The 15,009-nt window shown below is 40.8% G+C and overlaps 1 protein-coding gene and 1 long non-coding RNA gene across 2 annotated transcripts in view; both read left to right on the forward strand.

Annotated features, from left to right (window-relative positions):
- Positions 1-4,867, forward strand: part of LOC142772207 (uncharacterized) — an 80,194-nt gene extending 75,327 nt beyond the window's left edge. Inside the window, exon 3 of the mRNA XM_075874402.1 lies at positions 4,731-4,867. The gene's annotated coding sequence lies outside the window, so the exon portion shown is untranslated. The remainder of the gene's footprint in view (positions 1-4,730) is intronic.
- A 312-nt stretch (positions 4,868-5,179) lies between these two features.
- On the forward strand, positions 5,180-9,487 carry LOC119185554 (uncharacterized). The gene is made up of 2 exons (XR_005111575.2): positions 5,180-6,124; positions 8,173-9,487. It is a non-coding gene; the product is annotated as an uncharacterized LOC119185554 (long non-coding RNA).
- Positions 9,488-15,009: the final 5,522 nt, after the last annotated feature.

Raw genomic sequence — 15,009 nt, forward strand, 5'->3', positions numbered from 1 at the left:
GATATGATAAATTGTGAGAAGAAGCCGACCTGAACTCTACAAATGTGTATATGCGTGCTGGGATTATTTATCAGCTGCCAGCTCATAAAAAGGGCTCATATGTCGTGATGCTAACATGCACAAAAAACCAGTGGCGCTGAACAACACTTCTTTTTGGGACGTTAAACCCCACATATCAATCCATCTGAACAACACCTCTATAGTCGGTTACAGCCTAAAAATAAATATGCGCTCCGCTTCCAGTACTGCAGCACGCTTGTCATTCATCTGTGCAACAGAGCAATGAGTGGCGTTTTTTGCTCTAACCGTAAGCACATTTTTGCTGGTAATTAAAGTACTATGCATATCATAAATGTTCGTCGTTTTTCGTTAGAACGTTACGTTTCGCAGAGTAGTGAATTCTAAACTTTTGATGAAATCTGCAGAAAAGTAAAAATTTTTCTACCGTAAGCTGATGAAAGAAACACGAGCCTGTATGGGAGAGTGATTTGACTGAAATCTGTGAAATCTGCCTGACGTCGCGAACATAAACGATTGCAATTTGGTAAGACATAGTATGTGTAAACTCTGCTTGAATGGGACGGTGACCACTGTGGGTGGAGCTTACATTTATTCTTATGCTGTAACTGACTATTGTTGCTTTAAAAGGGCCTATATACCCCATAATGTGGTTGGTGGGAACACCGCTGGAGTAGCTCAGGTGGTGGAGTACCGGACGTGTTATTAGTAGGTTTCAGGTTCAGTGCCTGCCTGCAATAAGTTCTTTTCAGCCACATTACTTTCTTTACATTTACATCATAATTAGTATTTTCTTGGCTGTAGTAAATAATGTCAAGCCTAACAATGAAAGACAATCGAGCCCTTAGGAATCTCCTTTTTTCGTTCATTGTGTATTTCAGCAGCCAGCAAAGTGAACATTCGGGAAGTTTTATTCTGCACAGAAAGAACTTTGGAAGCTTTGTAAAGCAATTAACCTACGAATTTCTCATCTTTTAAGCGCAATTTTTCACACCAGTGCTTTGTTGGCGTGACATGTTGACAGAAGCTCTCGATTGGTTACATTAGAAGAAAAATCGGCCGTAAATTGCTTTGCTATGCAGAAGCATGCCTGTACTATCATGTCTCACATGACTATTGGGTGCAATCATCCGGTTTCACTTGATTTGTGTGCTTTTGACTGGGTGAGCGGGGATGACAGCATGTATAGCAGATAAGCTTGAAATACAGATCGGCCTGACCCTTCGTGCTGACATATTGCTCATGTGCTTTAAGAAATAAGTTGCGAGGGTGAGGTAGTGCCTGTAGGAATAGAATTTCTTTTCAATGTTTATGCATAGTGAGCGTAAAGTGGTATTGCCTGTCTTACAAAGCACTGGTGGATGTGAGCCATTTATTTATGCACTTCTTTACACATCCACATGTGCCAAGACACAAATTTGCATCTAAGTAAGGGCAACACTTCGTAGTCTCATTTTGATTTTACACTGAAGAATGTAAGCGTATATCAGCAACCTGTAGTTACTTCATTATACATTTTTCCCTCTAAAACTTTTGTGCGTGTGTGTATTGCGTGTTCTAGTCAACAAAATGTTTGATATAAACAAATAAACTTTTTGTTTCGCAGTTCCGCTTACTGAGCAACAACCATTTAAACTCGCTTAAATTTTTCTCATTCTCTTCTATTATCAAACATTGCACCATTCCTGATTTGATAATTCATTTTTTTTTTCCTTTCTCTCAGTGATGCTTAAAATGCAAGTACTGCATTGAGTTGATTGCACTGTTTTGTAATATATGCAAGGCTGTTTTACCGCTTTCTTATAAGTGTACTAGTCATTGTCTTCATTCAGTGTGGAGTAAACGCTTCCTTATTCGAACATGTTTGTTGGTTGAGGCCAGAATCTGTGTCATTGCATTGCAGGAATATCTGGTTAATTCTGTCACAATTGGCCTCAACCCAGTTAACTCCTGCGGTGATTGGGGAGTGCTGAGCACGAAAGGCCAGCCATTTCGCCTGAGAAAAAAACTGTGCACGTAGTGCAGGTAATGGCAGTGGCTGTAGGTAAAAGTTTAGTGCAGAACACCTTCCAGGCCTATTAACTCTTTCGTTACCATGCCTATTCAAATTCATCACCGGTGATCGACGCCTTTGGATAATCTATTTTGGCATGTTAAATTTGTTTCTCCTGCACCCAGCACTTTCTAGTAGTTAGTTCAGGCACTCAACTTTCATAATCAATTTCAATTTGCCCGTTTCGGCAACATAGTGGTTTTCGACCGATCTTTGCGCAAGCCAATGTGTGTGTATCGTTTACAAAATACATTAGGCCGGCAAACTTGACAGAAGTGCATGCCCCTCGTAATTATGGTGCAGTAAAATCGAAGCTCTGTAATGAAAAGAACCTTTAAAAGCCGAATACAAAATGAAAGTGTCAGCTTTGCAATTTGACAATATTGAACTGTAATAATTGCCATAATAATATGCCAGATATACAATAGAGAGCTCTTTCTAGGAGTCGGAGAAAACATGTTGTACAAGAAATATTTGCAAAGGTCCGCTGCATGTTTAATGTGTCGAAGTGGCCTTCTATGACCGTTTACAGCAACTTTAGTTTTGCTTGCTTTGTTATATCAGACACACTGCAGGGTTGCATCTAGTGTCACTAGTCACTGCTATGACGCCGTCGTCACGACCTCATGGGAGCGCACCAGGACTGCAGAACTCATGCACTTGTCAAAACTTTCTTGTTACCCCCCCTGAATTGAGTGAGGACGAGCTTAGAGTTCGAAGATGACAGCAACTCAGCTTCGAGTTTTCTGGCGATGATGTGTTGCCGCAGACATCCGCAGCTGTTCATGGGTTTCTTTTGTATACATCCTCAAGTTGCCTCCCCCACCACAACTGCGTATAGCTTCTGACCTTTGTGCACAATCTCATAGCTACTCTGGTTACGTGCGTGGTCCACACTTCGCTGAAGCGCAGGGTGCTGGTGCTAACTGCAGAGCTTCTTCTAACTACAAGAAGGCTCCCGGAGCACATCTTGGGTCTGACTACAGAGGAGTGCGAAACCTTTTAGAACTGAACGCGATAATATCCTTTTTTTTATTACGATATGTGCAAAAATGAAAAGAAAATATGCTTTGATGCATATATGTGAACGCCAACCTATGCAGAGTGAGGTGGCCCACGAAAAGAGGTGACACTAGATGAAATGGAGAAGTTCATTGAACACTTCAGTTATAGAGGAATTATTCACACCACGGGTAGCCATCTATAATAGAACACCTGAAGACTCTTATCACAAGACAACAAAAATTTACTCAGAAAAGAGTGTGAGTACACTTGTGTCTCGCGAAACACTATGCAATGCTTCACTGCATGACATAAGCAATGGAGCAGCACCTCGGTTTTGATTTTCTTCATCTATGTGAAAAGTAACATTTTGTACAACATTCATTATTTTTTACACTATTCCTGGGTCATTTATCTACAAAATGTATATTCTAAATTTTCTTTGTCTTAAAAATTTTTGCATTTGCTATAGTGTTTTTTATTGCACTGTTTATTGTCTGGTAACCATAAATTCCACTCTTCACATTTTTATTCATTCAAAAATATTTTTTTTACTCTACACCATATATTTTTTGGAAAGAGTATTTCATTGTGCAAAGCCTGGTGTGCTGGAGTGCTTTTCAAACTGGCAAAAACGGTTCTTCCGGAGACATATGAAAAACAACCATTTTTGTGTGGTAACGAAAGATGGGGGTCTTGTAGCTTGGCCGCATTGTGAACAAAGTTGCAGGATTATGAAACTTGTGACTTTTTCTCTTATCTTTTGTGAAATAAGTAGAAGATTTGCAGATTCATAAACACATTTATACAAACACATAAAATGTGTTTATGTTAGAAGTATTAGGGGTTTTTTCTTATTATGTTTAACAATTGGTCAATACAGATGTTTCGTCCAGTCACGTAAAATCCGAGCTAACAAGATTTTTACACAGTTATGCGATAATGCAGAATTTGTGCTCATATGTCTCTTCGAGTGAGTGTCTGAAACATTGCATAGGTTACTTGTGTTGTATTCAATCATTATGCGATCACTGAAGTACTAGCTTAGAGCTAATAATGGGAAATGTGTAAACAGTGCAAGTACGCAGAATGTATTTTCGGGCATTTCTCATAAATGTGCCAGTATTTCTAACTACCAAACTGTGATATCATTTTTATCCTTACCGAATGATTTGTTTCCGTTGTTTTAAATATATTTTTAGAGTATGTTTCGTATTAACCTTTTACACATACGGTATTTTATTTCTTAGGCTGTATGCGTTCAAATATGAAGTTCTTCAGTTGCTGTGCAGTATTTTATGGATATTTTTATGGGAAAAAAGTGTAATAAATGTCTCACTGGGCCTAATCTATTAGGCATTACGAATAAACTTTGTCATTTAGGTATAGTGCCACATTTACATTGATATTCTATTCGTGCACATTCATGGGAGGTCTTTTTATGAGTAAAGAAATAGTATTTACAAACAGAGAGAGAAACTGTTTGTAACTATGTGTAGCATGGTTATTGCTCTAGTAACATGGCGCTCGCCTATGCCAAGGTGATTGTGTATTTCATTGACAAGTAATCTTTCTTCTTTGCCTAGTGCTCTTGTGTAGTTGCAGACAATGGGTGTAAGGTCTTCATTGCCTTCCCCTTATCTCTGTTGTTTTGCAGATTCCTTGTCTTTGGCGTCCCGTGAGGTGTACCATTCATTCGTGTCCATACATGGCAGACTGCATTTGTGTCGTCTGTGCAGATATGTGACCAGGAAGAAGACCAGCATGAAAAGACACCTTTGTAGACACACGGGCGAGCGCCTTTTTCAGTGCCACCTGTGCCCAGCTGCGTTTTTTCGGGACATTGACCTCACAAGGCACCTTCGCACACATACAGGAGAGCGTCCCTTTTCCTGTGACCAATGCGGTGCATCGTTCTCACAGCAAGGTACCCTCATTGGCCACATGCTCACACACACTGGAAAGCGTCCATTTTCCTGTGACCACTGCAGTGCATCGTTTTCAAAGAAGACGAATCTCATTAGGCACATACGCACCCACACGGGAGAGCGTCCATTCTCCTGTGGCCATGCAATGCATCTTTTTCGCAAAAATACCACCTTGTAAACCACGTGCACCGTCTTCATACAAGAACGTTGACATAAAAAGTGAGTTGTCTACCGGCACTTTCTTTCCAGGGGAGATTCAACTCAAGCTTTTTTTATCTGTAGAAAAGTCCAATGAAATTTTGTGCTCCTTTTATAACTTTTTGTGCTGATTTCAAATATGTAACCACTTAATAACAATTTGCATAGCTTTCTATTGTACCATGACTGTGTTTAAGCTATAACAATCTCTGAACAAACTTTTCCTGCCACTAAGCTTTTTAATTATGAGCCAATAATGGCTCATATTGCTCTACAATAGTTGTACAATGCAAATAAGTACCAAGAAAGTTTGCATAGAACATTCAGAAGAGCAAAAAAAGTTGTAGTAATGTGAGAAGACACAAATTGTTCAGTCCATATTAATTGTTTTCTTTAAGTTGGAAACAATTATGTAAATTACATACTTTAAAGAAGAGAATTTCTTTCTTGACATGTCAGGGAAATGGAAAACTTTTTTTCATAATCTGGCCCTCAGAAGTATAAAAAAAATTTCCAATTTCAAGAAGTTGCCCAAAATATCATCTTGAGGAAAATGCATTTTAAATGTAAAAATCAAAGTTCAACCTTTTGGTAAAAAGGTGCTTTTTAAAATGATTTTTTTTTTTATTATGAAATCTTGAGAATTGTGTCTGTTTTGGGCATGGGGCTTTTGTAAACTCCAAATGCAAAATGCGATGCCTAATAGACTGTTGACCTGGGTACTCAAGACAATGAGCTGTTTTTGTATCTTTATAGCCTCCTTGTACTCCCTAAAGATGATTTTTTTATTACTTCTAGTTTAACTAGAACCTTGACTTTTTAGTCATGAACGCATCTCCTGTCAAGGGAAACTAGCAAAAACTAGGCATTGTGAAACGCCTTGATCAAGTCTTCTGTCAGAAAAACGAAGATGTCTACCCTGAGGGTGAGTTTCTGGAACTCTTTACCGGTCTTGGTAAAATCAAGCTCAAACACAAGATCAAGCTTAGGAAAGATGTCACCGGTAGCGTTGACCACTCCTAGAAAGTTTCTTATACCGGTAATGTTGAAAGCCAAGGTAAAACTAAAACAGATAGTGAAGCTTAGAGCCTTTGAGGCAATTGAGCCCACACAGCGGTGTTCTAGAATGGTCATTGTGCAGAAGCCTAATAGTGTAATGAGTAGTGGACATTATTGACTCAACTGTTGGACAAGAGTGAAGTGTTTCCTAGGTCAGTGAAACATTTGAAAGCAAAACCACATGAAGTTCATCAGAACAGGAAAAAAAAATATCAGGTACAAAAATGCGCCGGACGTAGCAAGGCAAGGAGGAAGACGAAGGGGCTTGTTCTTGGAACTCCCGAAGGAAGACGTGCATGCCAGGCTGCTTGTGGCAGTGTCAAGGCTGTTGGGTTCCAGACCCAAGTGAGTAGACCTCGTGATGGCCTCATCATCCCGCAAGGATGACACCTGTTGTGTCACGTTGCTGTGGCAGTGGTTTCCAGTGTGCACTTGGCGAGTGACACAGTGACCCTGTCTCCTGCGAAAGCCTGCCCTCCTCAAGGTCTTTACCGATCTATCGAACCCGACATCACCGACGCTTCATCGCATAATGACATCATGACCTCTGTCAAACTGTGAGGGGAACTTTTCTTTGTAGTTTTTCGTACGCCAACTTACTTAGCTTAATTAATCTGGACTCTTGGACAATCTGTTTGTGCAGTGACCCTTTTTCTTTTCCTTCTTGTATGCAACTTTCTTTTTTCATTTACTTTTCATAATTCATAATAACAAAGGATTTTTTTTTTACTCCACGCAGTTTCATTTATTCTACCACTGAAACGATTTCTCAGTGGCAGTATTTAAGATCAAGAACCTAACACATGAGAAATGAAGGTGTGCTTATACGCGTGGATCTGACAGAGCTAGACAAGTATGTAGGGCGAGAGTTGAAGCCTCTGCCTGTGAGTGAGCTTGGGCTAGCGCAGCTTGTCGGAGCTCATTAGTTTTCTAATTTCGACACCAATTGAGGATTCTGCCAGCTTGATTTGCCGAAGGAGTATCAAATTTTTACCCCGTTTTTAATGCCAATTGGCAGGTACCTGTTAAAAGAACTATCTTTTGGAATCACTTCTATGCCTGAGTTCTTCCAAAGGAAGATGCCACAGTTTCTGGGTACTTGGAAAGGCGTTGTGTGTAATATGGATGACATCCTGATCTGTGGCGGGACGCAAGCAGAGTTCAGGGCCCGTCTCGGAAACACTACAGTAACATGGTGTCACATTGAACTGCGATAAGTGTGAATTCAACGTACAAAAGGTGAAGTTCTTGGGACACAGCGTTGATAATAAACGAATTCAGGTTGGCCCTTCAAAAGTGCAGGCTATTATTGACATGAGACCCCCTTCAAACAATCAGGAGCTGAGAAGGTTTATGGGAATGGCAAATGACAAGATGAAGTTTGTCCCGAACATGCGGGAAATAGCCCATGCCATGAACACTCTTCTAAATGGGGAACGTGGGTGAGTATGGACCTCAATCAAACAGAAAGGTTTTGAACAATTATGAAAGCTCAGTTCTGTCAGAGTGCGATCCGGAGAATCCAGTGATAGTTTCTGTGGATGGTCTCATTGTTTGGCTTCGGTGCTATTCTGGGACAGTGGCAGAAAGATAGAGTCCACAGATCTGTTGCGTACGCCTGCCTTAGTCTGTCAGAAACGTAAAGGAAGTACAGACAAATTGAGAAAGGTCTTGCATCCTGCAGAGACCTGGGCATGTGATAAGTTTCAGCAGTATGCCACAAGCTTACAGTTACCAGAATCCATAGTAAGCAAAGTTCAACCAATAGAACAAGTAAGGAGGTCGGCATTATGCCACCAATGGGTATGTAGTAACTGAATGTCTGTTGTAACCGTTCTGCATTGCCTGGTGCTGAAATCTGATTCTGTGTTTTGACTGTTTTCATCGGTTCCTGTTCTAACTGTTTTTTTGCAGGTTTCTTGTCTTAAGCCACCTTGGAAAAGTACAAGTCACTTGCGTCTGTACATGGCCAACAGCAGACTTGCCCGTAGTTTTGTGTGAACAAGGTCAAGATGTAAATGCAAACACCTTTATACAGTGGCATACCAACTCTTTCTCTCTCTCTCTCTCACACACACACATACGTGCACACACACACACACACACACACACACACACACACACACACACACACACACGTATCAGGAAAGAGAACTTTATCGACGTGCTCACACTTCAATATAAATTTGCATACAAAGATATGACACAATGCATTCTTAGATACCATGAAGTTCAATCACATTTTAACAGGCTGAGGAATGGCTCCCTTTGCCCAATTTCCCCGACAAATATGCGACGCTCATATTGCTATCATGCCTCGTTAGCAGATAATGCTTTGGCAGTGAACATCTACAGCTACCACAAATATTTAATACATTTAGCATGAATATTAGTCTTTGGCATGGAGATGTACCAAGCGTCAACGAGGATACACCTGCATTGAATGGGGCTATAGCTGCCGAGCACCGAAACATACATTAGGCAAACCCTCCTTTATCAATGTACAGTAAACATTTGATTATCCCTGTAAAGGAGCGTTTTACTTTAGTGTTATATGTCGATTCCTGTGATGGAGGAATCAACCATGTTTTTTTCAAGGAATGATTACTGTTATGTTTTTTTATAAGTATTACACTTTCTTACAGATATTCAGGCATGCGTGTATTATAATTTGACTCATTTGCTGTTAGTCTGATTAGTATACCTGGAATGTGCAATTATTCATAATATTGCTATTGTAATATTACTGTTATTAACCTATTATCAACTTCTGAACCATTTTCTTTAAAAATGTATCATTTGTGGTGTTAGGGACGTAGTACATTGTTTACATTCATTATATTTGTATCAAAAATTTTTTATCGGGCTTCCAGGCACCTTCGTAAATACACCAACACAAATGATGTAGACAAAAGTTTTTTGAAAGAACAGAATGTGGGCAAATATACTGTTATGCTAATCTTCAATTCTTCCTTTCAAAATGGTTGTTAGCTGTATATTGAGTTCAATCGAGTTTATTGCGCAACAAAATATGGTGGAGACCAGGCAAAAAGCTGCACTGAGCTTGAGGGGAACCTTGAGGGAATATTGGTGTAAATGGTCTTTGTCATGCACACTGCACCAGCTTGTTATGCGAGCCAATAAATGACGTGAAAATGACCCATCGCTTAATCACCAGCCCTGCACGACCATGTAAAATATAAGAGAATAAATTATTTTCGATACGGCATACTGTTTTACAATGGTTCTTCTGCATTTAACATTTTTCGTGTGCCACAAAATTGTCTGCTTGTTATATGGCGTCACGAAGCCGGAAAGCATCTCCTTGAATATGTAATTGAGTAGGCTAGCTGCCAATCGCATAAACAGCGGCCACATATAGCAGCTGGCGAGATGAATTATAAGTTCAATAAAATATTTTCACATGCGGCTTAACGGTGTTCAGTAGTTTTTGCACGTATACATCTCTGTGAGCTCATACTTGGTGAGAGAAAGAGAAATAGGGAGAAATGAGCAGCGCTGCACGTGTGTGCTTCTTTGCCGTCTGAGATGTATTTTGATTTATGAAGGACAATTCAGGTTGATTGAAAACCAACTAGCCCGATTCCTAACTAAGCTTCCATAGGCTTAGTTAGAAAAACGCCAAGCCTGCGCGGAAGGTGCAGCACAGTCACAGCTAATGCTAGGCGAGCAGTCCTTCAGAGCTTTTTCTAAACACTCATTGGGTAGCTGCTGCAAGCACACTTGCTTGATATCCACTACGTATATTACTACGGCATTAATAATAAAAATTTTTGGATAGCACGCCAGCATTCGCTATGCTATTTATGCCTGAAATGGGTAGGCCCCACAGTTATTATGTGAACAAGAAAAAGCTTTTCTAATGGGTTAGAGCATCGAACAACCCACTCATTACACTGTTCGCATTGTGCGACGACTGGTTGTTCTTTCGCTGTTTTAAAACGCTTTATAAGTTGTATTAACGCAATTGCTTTCCCGACATCAAGACTGCCTAAGGCAAGATTGCCAACAAGTCCCAAGAACTGGCGTGGCTCAGTGGTAGCATATTGGGTGTGACTCAAGTTTTGATCTCGTAACAGCTTTTGCTGTAAAACCGCGGCACTTAACCTTCTCCCTGGTCCAGTGGGTCAAGTTGTGGGGTAAGCTTAAAGGCTGAACTTCCTACTGAGCTCGAGTTCACTACTTTATTCGTAGCCACTTTACAAGCTGTCGGCAATGCTCCAAGTTACCATAAGCACGGCTGATCAGGCTTATCATAGACTAAAGCAGAAAAAAATTTTAGCCTTTCAGTACAGAAAAATTTAAACTTTAAAAACAATTCATCACACTCATTGGCTCGCAAAAGCTTCAACAGAGGAGCAGTGGTGGTATATTCTTTTCGAAAAAAATTATTTTCGGGAAGCAGCAAATGCTTTGACCGGTTCATAAACAGCTTGCTCGCTCCCATTGGCAACTGCATCAACAAGTCACAGCAGAATAAAAGCATGAACAAGTGATGTAATAATATAGGGCCCCTGTTCAGCGCTTGCCTGCTCTGCAATACTACACAAAAAGACATGAAAGCTTCGCAAATTCGACTCGCACCGCATAGAGCCTACAAGGACAATCATCACAGTGGAAATGTTGGCCGAGTTTCCCTCTGTTGTAACGTTGCCTCGTAACATTTTCATTCTTCCGTAAGAACAAAATTGAGTGGTTACTGTTGTGATGGAAAACTTCGCCTTACTTGTTAGCTTCCTTTGCGTGCAGCCAAGAGTGACCATTCATGGTGCACTGTCGAAAGTTGGGGGGCTCAGCCCCCCAACCTTACTCGGTTGGGCGGCTGGCGCCCCCTTTGTCACCCCAGCTGATACTCCTATGCCTTTACATCATACTGGAGAGCACCCCTTCAACTGCCACTTTTGTACAGCAGCATTCACTCATAAATTGAAGCCACACTGGAGAGCATCTTTTTGCCTGTGTGCACTGTGACACATCCTTCGCCCACGAAAGAGTACCTCATGTGTCACAGGCTCATTTACACTGCAGTGCACGTGTCCTTGTTCCTGTGTTCACTGCTACGCATCCTTTTCTGGGAAAGACAACATGAGTATCGATGTGTCTCGTAGTCATTCAGACTCTAAAAAGACTCCTAAAAACATAAACACCTGACCATAAAGGCCCTTAAATAACTAAAAAAAAAGAAACCCTTAAGTGCCAAAGCATTCGTAGTTGCAGAAGCACAGGGACGGTTTTTTTTTTTTCACATTTTTGTGATTGAAGTTCAATCCGAGGTGCATGAAACAGTTTTTATGTGATTTAGCGGTTGAGTTTTTTACAGCGTGTGGCTTAAAACCAACTCTGATTGTTAATAAAAAGTTTTTAAGTGCTTTTACGTGATCTTACAGCTGTACCATGGGGTCAGAGGTTTGACTTGTGATAAATGTAGATTACCTGAAAATGCACTCCTTCCATGCACCTGCACGTGGTAGCACCTTACATACGGGATTAATAATAAAATCAGACAGGTGTGAAATTGAGGTCAGGCCTCTGAGAAATGTGCCACTACGTCTTTCCTGGAAGTTTATAACTTGACGCAGTGGTTTATTGTACATTTGATATGTTCTGTTAGGTCTGTTTAAAGCAAGCTTTGTTGCAATGATATCTTCAATATAACGAATTGTTGTTTTATGGCAATGTCTAGCGAGCATATTTTGACCTTCGTGAAAGGAAGCATGTTTTTTATTCGCTAATTCAATAAAACAATCCCTCTGCTTCCACAAAGGGCAACTGAAGCAGTAATATGAAGCTTGCTAAAGCCAGTTTTCAAATGGTTGCCTGCCTTTTTTTCAGCTGACACATCTTTGATAATATTGTGTGCAGCATGACAGCGAGGAGCCATGAACAAAACGTCTTTCTTTGCCTCTGCAAAGAAAGACGTTTTTAGGGGCGAAACTCCTTAAAATGGCACCCTTTCATCCCTCGTCGTAGTGCGTAACCAGTCTTACGTTTCGACCTGCAAGGTGGTGCTAGTGGGAGATTTCTCCTGTGCGTTGTTGAACAATGAAAAATTCACAGCGTGATCGTTAACTAAAAGCTGAATTCTACTGTCTCTCATTTCCCATTAGAAGCCATTGGCATGTACATTGAGCACTGTCTGACAAGAAAGGGCTGCTAGGTTATACTCACTGGGCGTAACCTCCTTAGTTTTAAATAGGTTTAGCGAGCGTTGGGCCGCAGTGCCATGAATACAGGGAACTAGTATATACCATGATCTCGAGGTGGTTAAAGGTGAGAAGTAGACACGAAGTGCAAGCTGTGAAAAGTTTGCGTGCCAACTCTCGTTTAGTCCTTGGAATGTCCGCGAGATGGCGGTGCTTCTATATGCGGAATATATGATGAAAAGATGCGAGATGGTGGTACATGGAGTGTTGACTAGATGGACGAACGGACACAGAGACAGATGCATGGACGGACGCGCGGATAGGTGCAGGAACGGATGGACGCATGCACGGACGCAGGTGTGGATGCATGGACGAACGCAGGGACGGACGCACGAATGGACGTTTGAACGCATGAACAGATGCACGCACGGCCGGGCGGATGGACGCATGGACAGTCACACAGACGGACGCATGGACGGATGGAAGCAAGAACAAATGCACGGACGGATGCTTCGCCCCACTCTCCATAATTCACCCCGTGGATATGCTGCCATTTTTTTTTCTCTGCTTCACAAGTTTATTCTAAAATTAGCTTAATGTTCGATGCAAAGTTCTTTCCAAATTCATTCACGCATTTTTGAAATTTCGTCAAAGTGTAGCTACTTGGAAGTCTTGACAGCAATGTTATCAATGTGACAAAAATATAGTGTCAAGGTATTTCACATGATTAGTATAAGTAATAATTTTGATCTCAGGACATGCAACACTCTCTGTTGAATTTTTATTGTTGGCAAACTTAACATTGAAACACTCCTACGTTTAAGTTGATGTGCAGGTTATCGCACGTGAACGAAGCTTTCTCATGGTCGGCCTGTATAATACAGCAGCGAAATAAACACATTTCAAGAGGTGATGTTATACACAGCTATCAGCACAGAGAGTTGTAGTAGATGTAGGGGCATGTGAACAATCACTTAAAAAAGTAAATATGGCAACAAACTAACAACGGAGCCCTCGAGAACAGAAGATTGCACATGTCCAGATGACGAGGCCGTATCATTTATGATGACACATGGTGGTCCGTCAGATTGTTCTTCAGCCATTCTAGGAGTCTAAAACTCCGAGGAAGAATAACTTGAAAACAATTAGATTATGCGGCCCCACACCAAATGCCTTCCTAAAAAAATGTCATTAACTGCTGTATTGTCAAAACATGTAGCTTTGTCATGTACGCACTCGGTTGGGTCGTACATGAAAACCCTGAAAGAAAATCATGTTGAGATTTATGAAAAAAAAAATTATGGGAAAATGTTTTAAAATGCAGGAATAAATCATATGCTCAATAACTTTACCGGAGACTGATGTTAAAAACATTCTTACGTCAACCCTATCGCCGTCTTTGTGTACTGGTGCAATATTTTCCATTTTTCAATCAAGTTGGCCCTTTTTTTTTTGCAGTTATGCATAATAGAGAAAAAGGTACACTAAAGTTGTCCTGTATTTTTGCCATCTCAACTTGTGATGCTAATCAAAGTCTTGTAAATGTTATTTTTTCATCCGGTCCTCTCTTCCGATCAACTTTCTTCGCTTTTCACTCACAATTTCTTTCATAAGCTTCATGTATTCAAGTGTCACGTGATGCTCGCTATATGCATCACCATATAGGTACTTGATATGCGTAATAAAAGTGCAATATTTAGCCTAATAGTCAGGTGCCAAGTTTGTTGTCACATATGAAGATAAATTTGGGTGATTATGTATCGCCTGTCTGAATTGTTCCCAGGAGGATGTGCTTCTAGGCGTGACCAGGCTCGGAGAGCGCTTTTAACTTTCTTAACGAAACAGACTTGGCGTCATGATTCCAGACATTTTTCATGTGACTATTTATTTTTCGTGTGTGTGTGTGTGTGTGTTTGTGTTTTCCTTTTTCTTTTTAACTTTCCTTTTCTCTCTCCTTCTTTCTTCCCGTATTTCCTCTATGCCTCCCCTTCACGAAGGAGCAGACAGGCTTGGTGCCCCTATAGGTGGCAGTTCTCTGCCTGTTCCCTCCCTATTTCTTCTGTCTTTGTGTTTTTATGTACACAAACTAAATAATAATAATAAATAATCATTGTATCTTAGTCAAGCCTTTGTGTATTGGCAGCAGGCTTCTAGTGAAGTATTGATGGGGAGAGCAATGAGAACTCGCGTAAGACGTAGTGGATCAGCACACTGCATTGCCACTGCCACAACGTGAGGATAGACCGAGGTTAGCTTGTACCTAAGTGACCAGTGCAGCAGCTCTAGATTGGTTTGTGCTGGTGAATTCTCATTTTATGCATAGATCACAACACGTGGTGTGCATGCCTGTCTGTATTTCTTTGTCTCTGCTGGTTCATCATTCAATTGGCATCATTTGAGAAACATCGGTCTCTCATGTCCGTACAACGAGGGCTGCATTCCTGCCAGCAGTGAACATATGTTAGCAAGTAGAAGATTTGTGAAATTTCAGCTTTATTTCCCACTGGGTGTGTGTCCCTTTGAGTGCCACCTGTGTCCTGCTGCATTCACTCAGACCCTTTCAAAGGAGAGTGTCCCTTTCCCTGTG

Source organism: Rhipicephalus microplus, chromosome 9, assembly GCF_043290135.1.
Source record: "Rhipicephalus microplus isolate Deutch F79 chromosome 9, USDA_Rmic, whole genome shotgun sequence".
NCBI classification, from domain to species: Eukaryota; Metazoa; Arthropoda; class Arachnida; order Ixodida; family Ixodidae; genus Rhipicephalus; species Rhipicephalus microplus.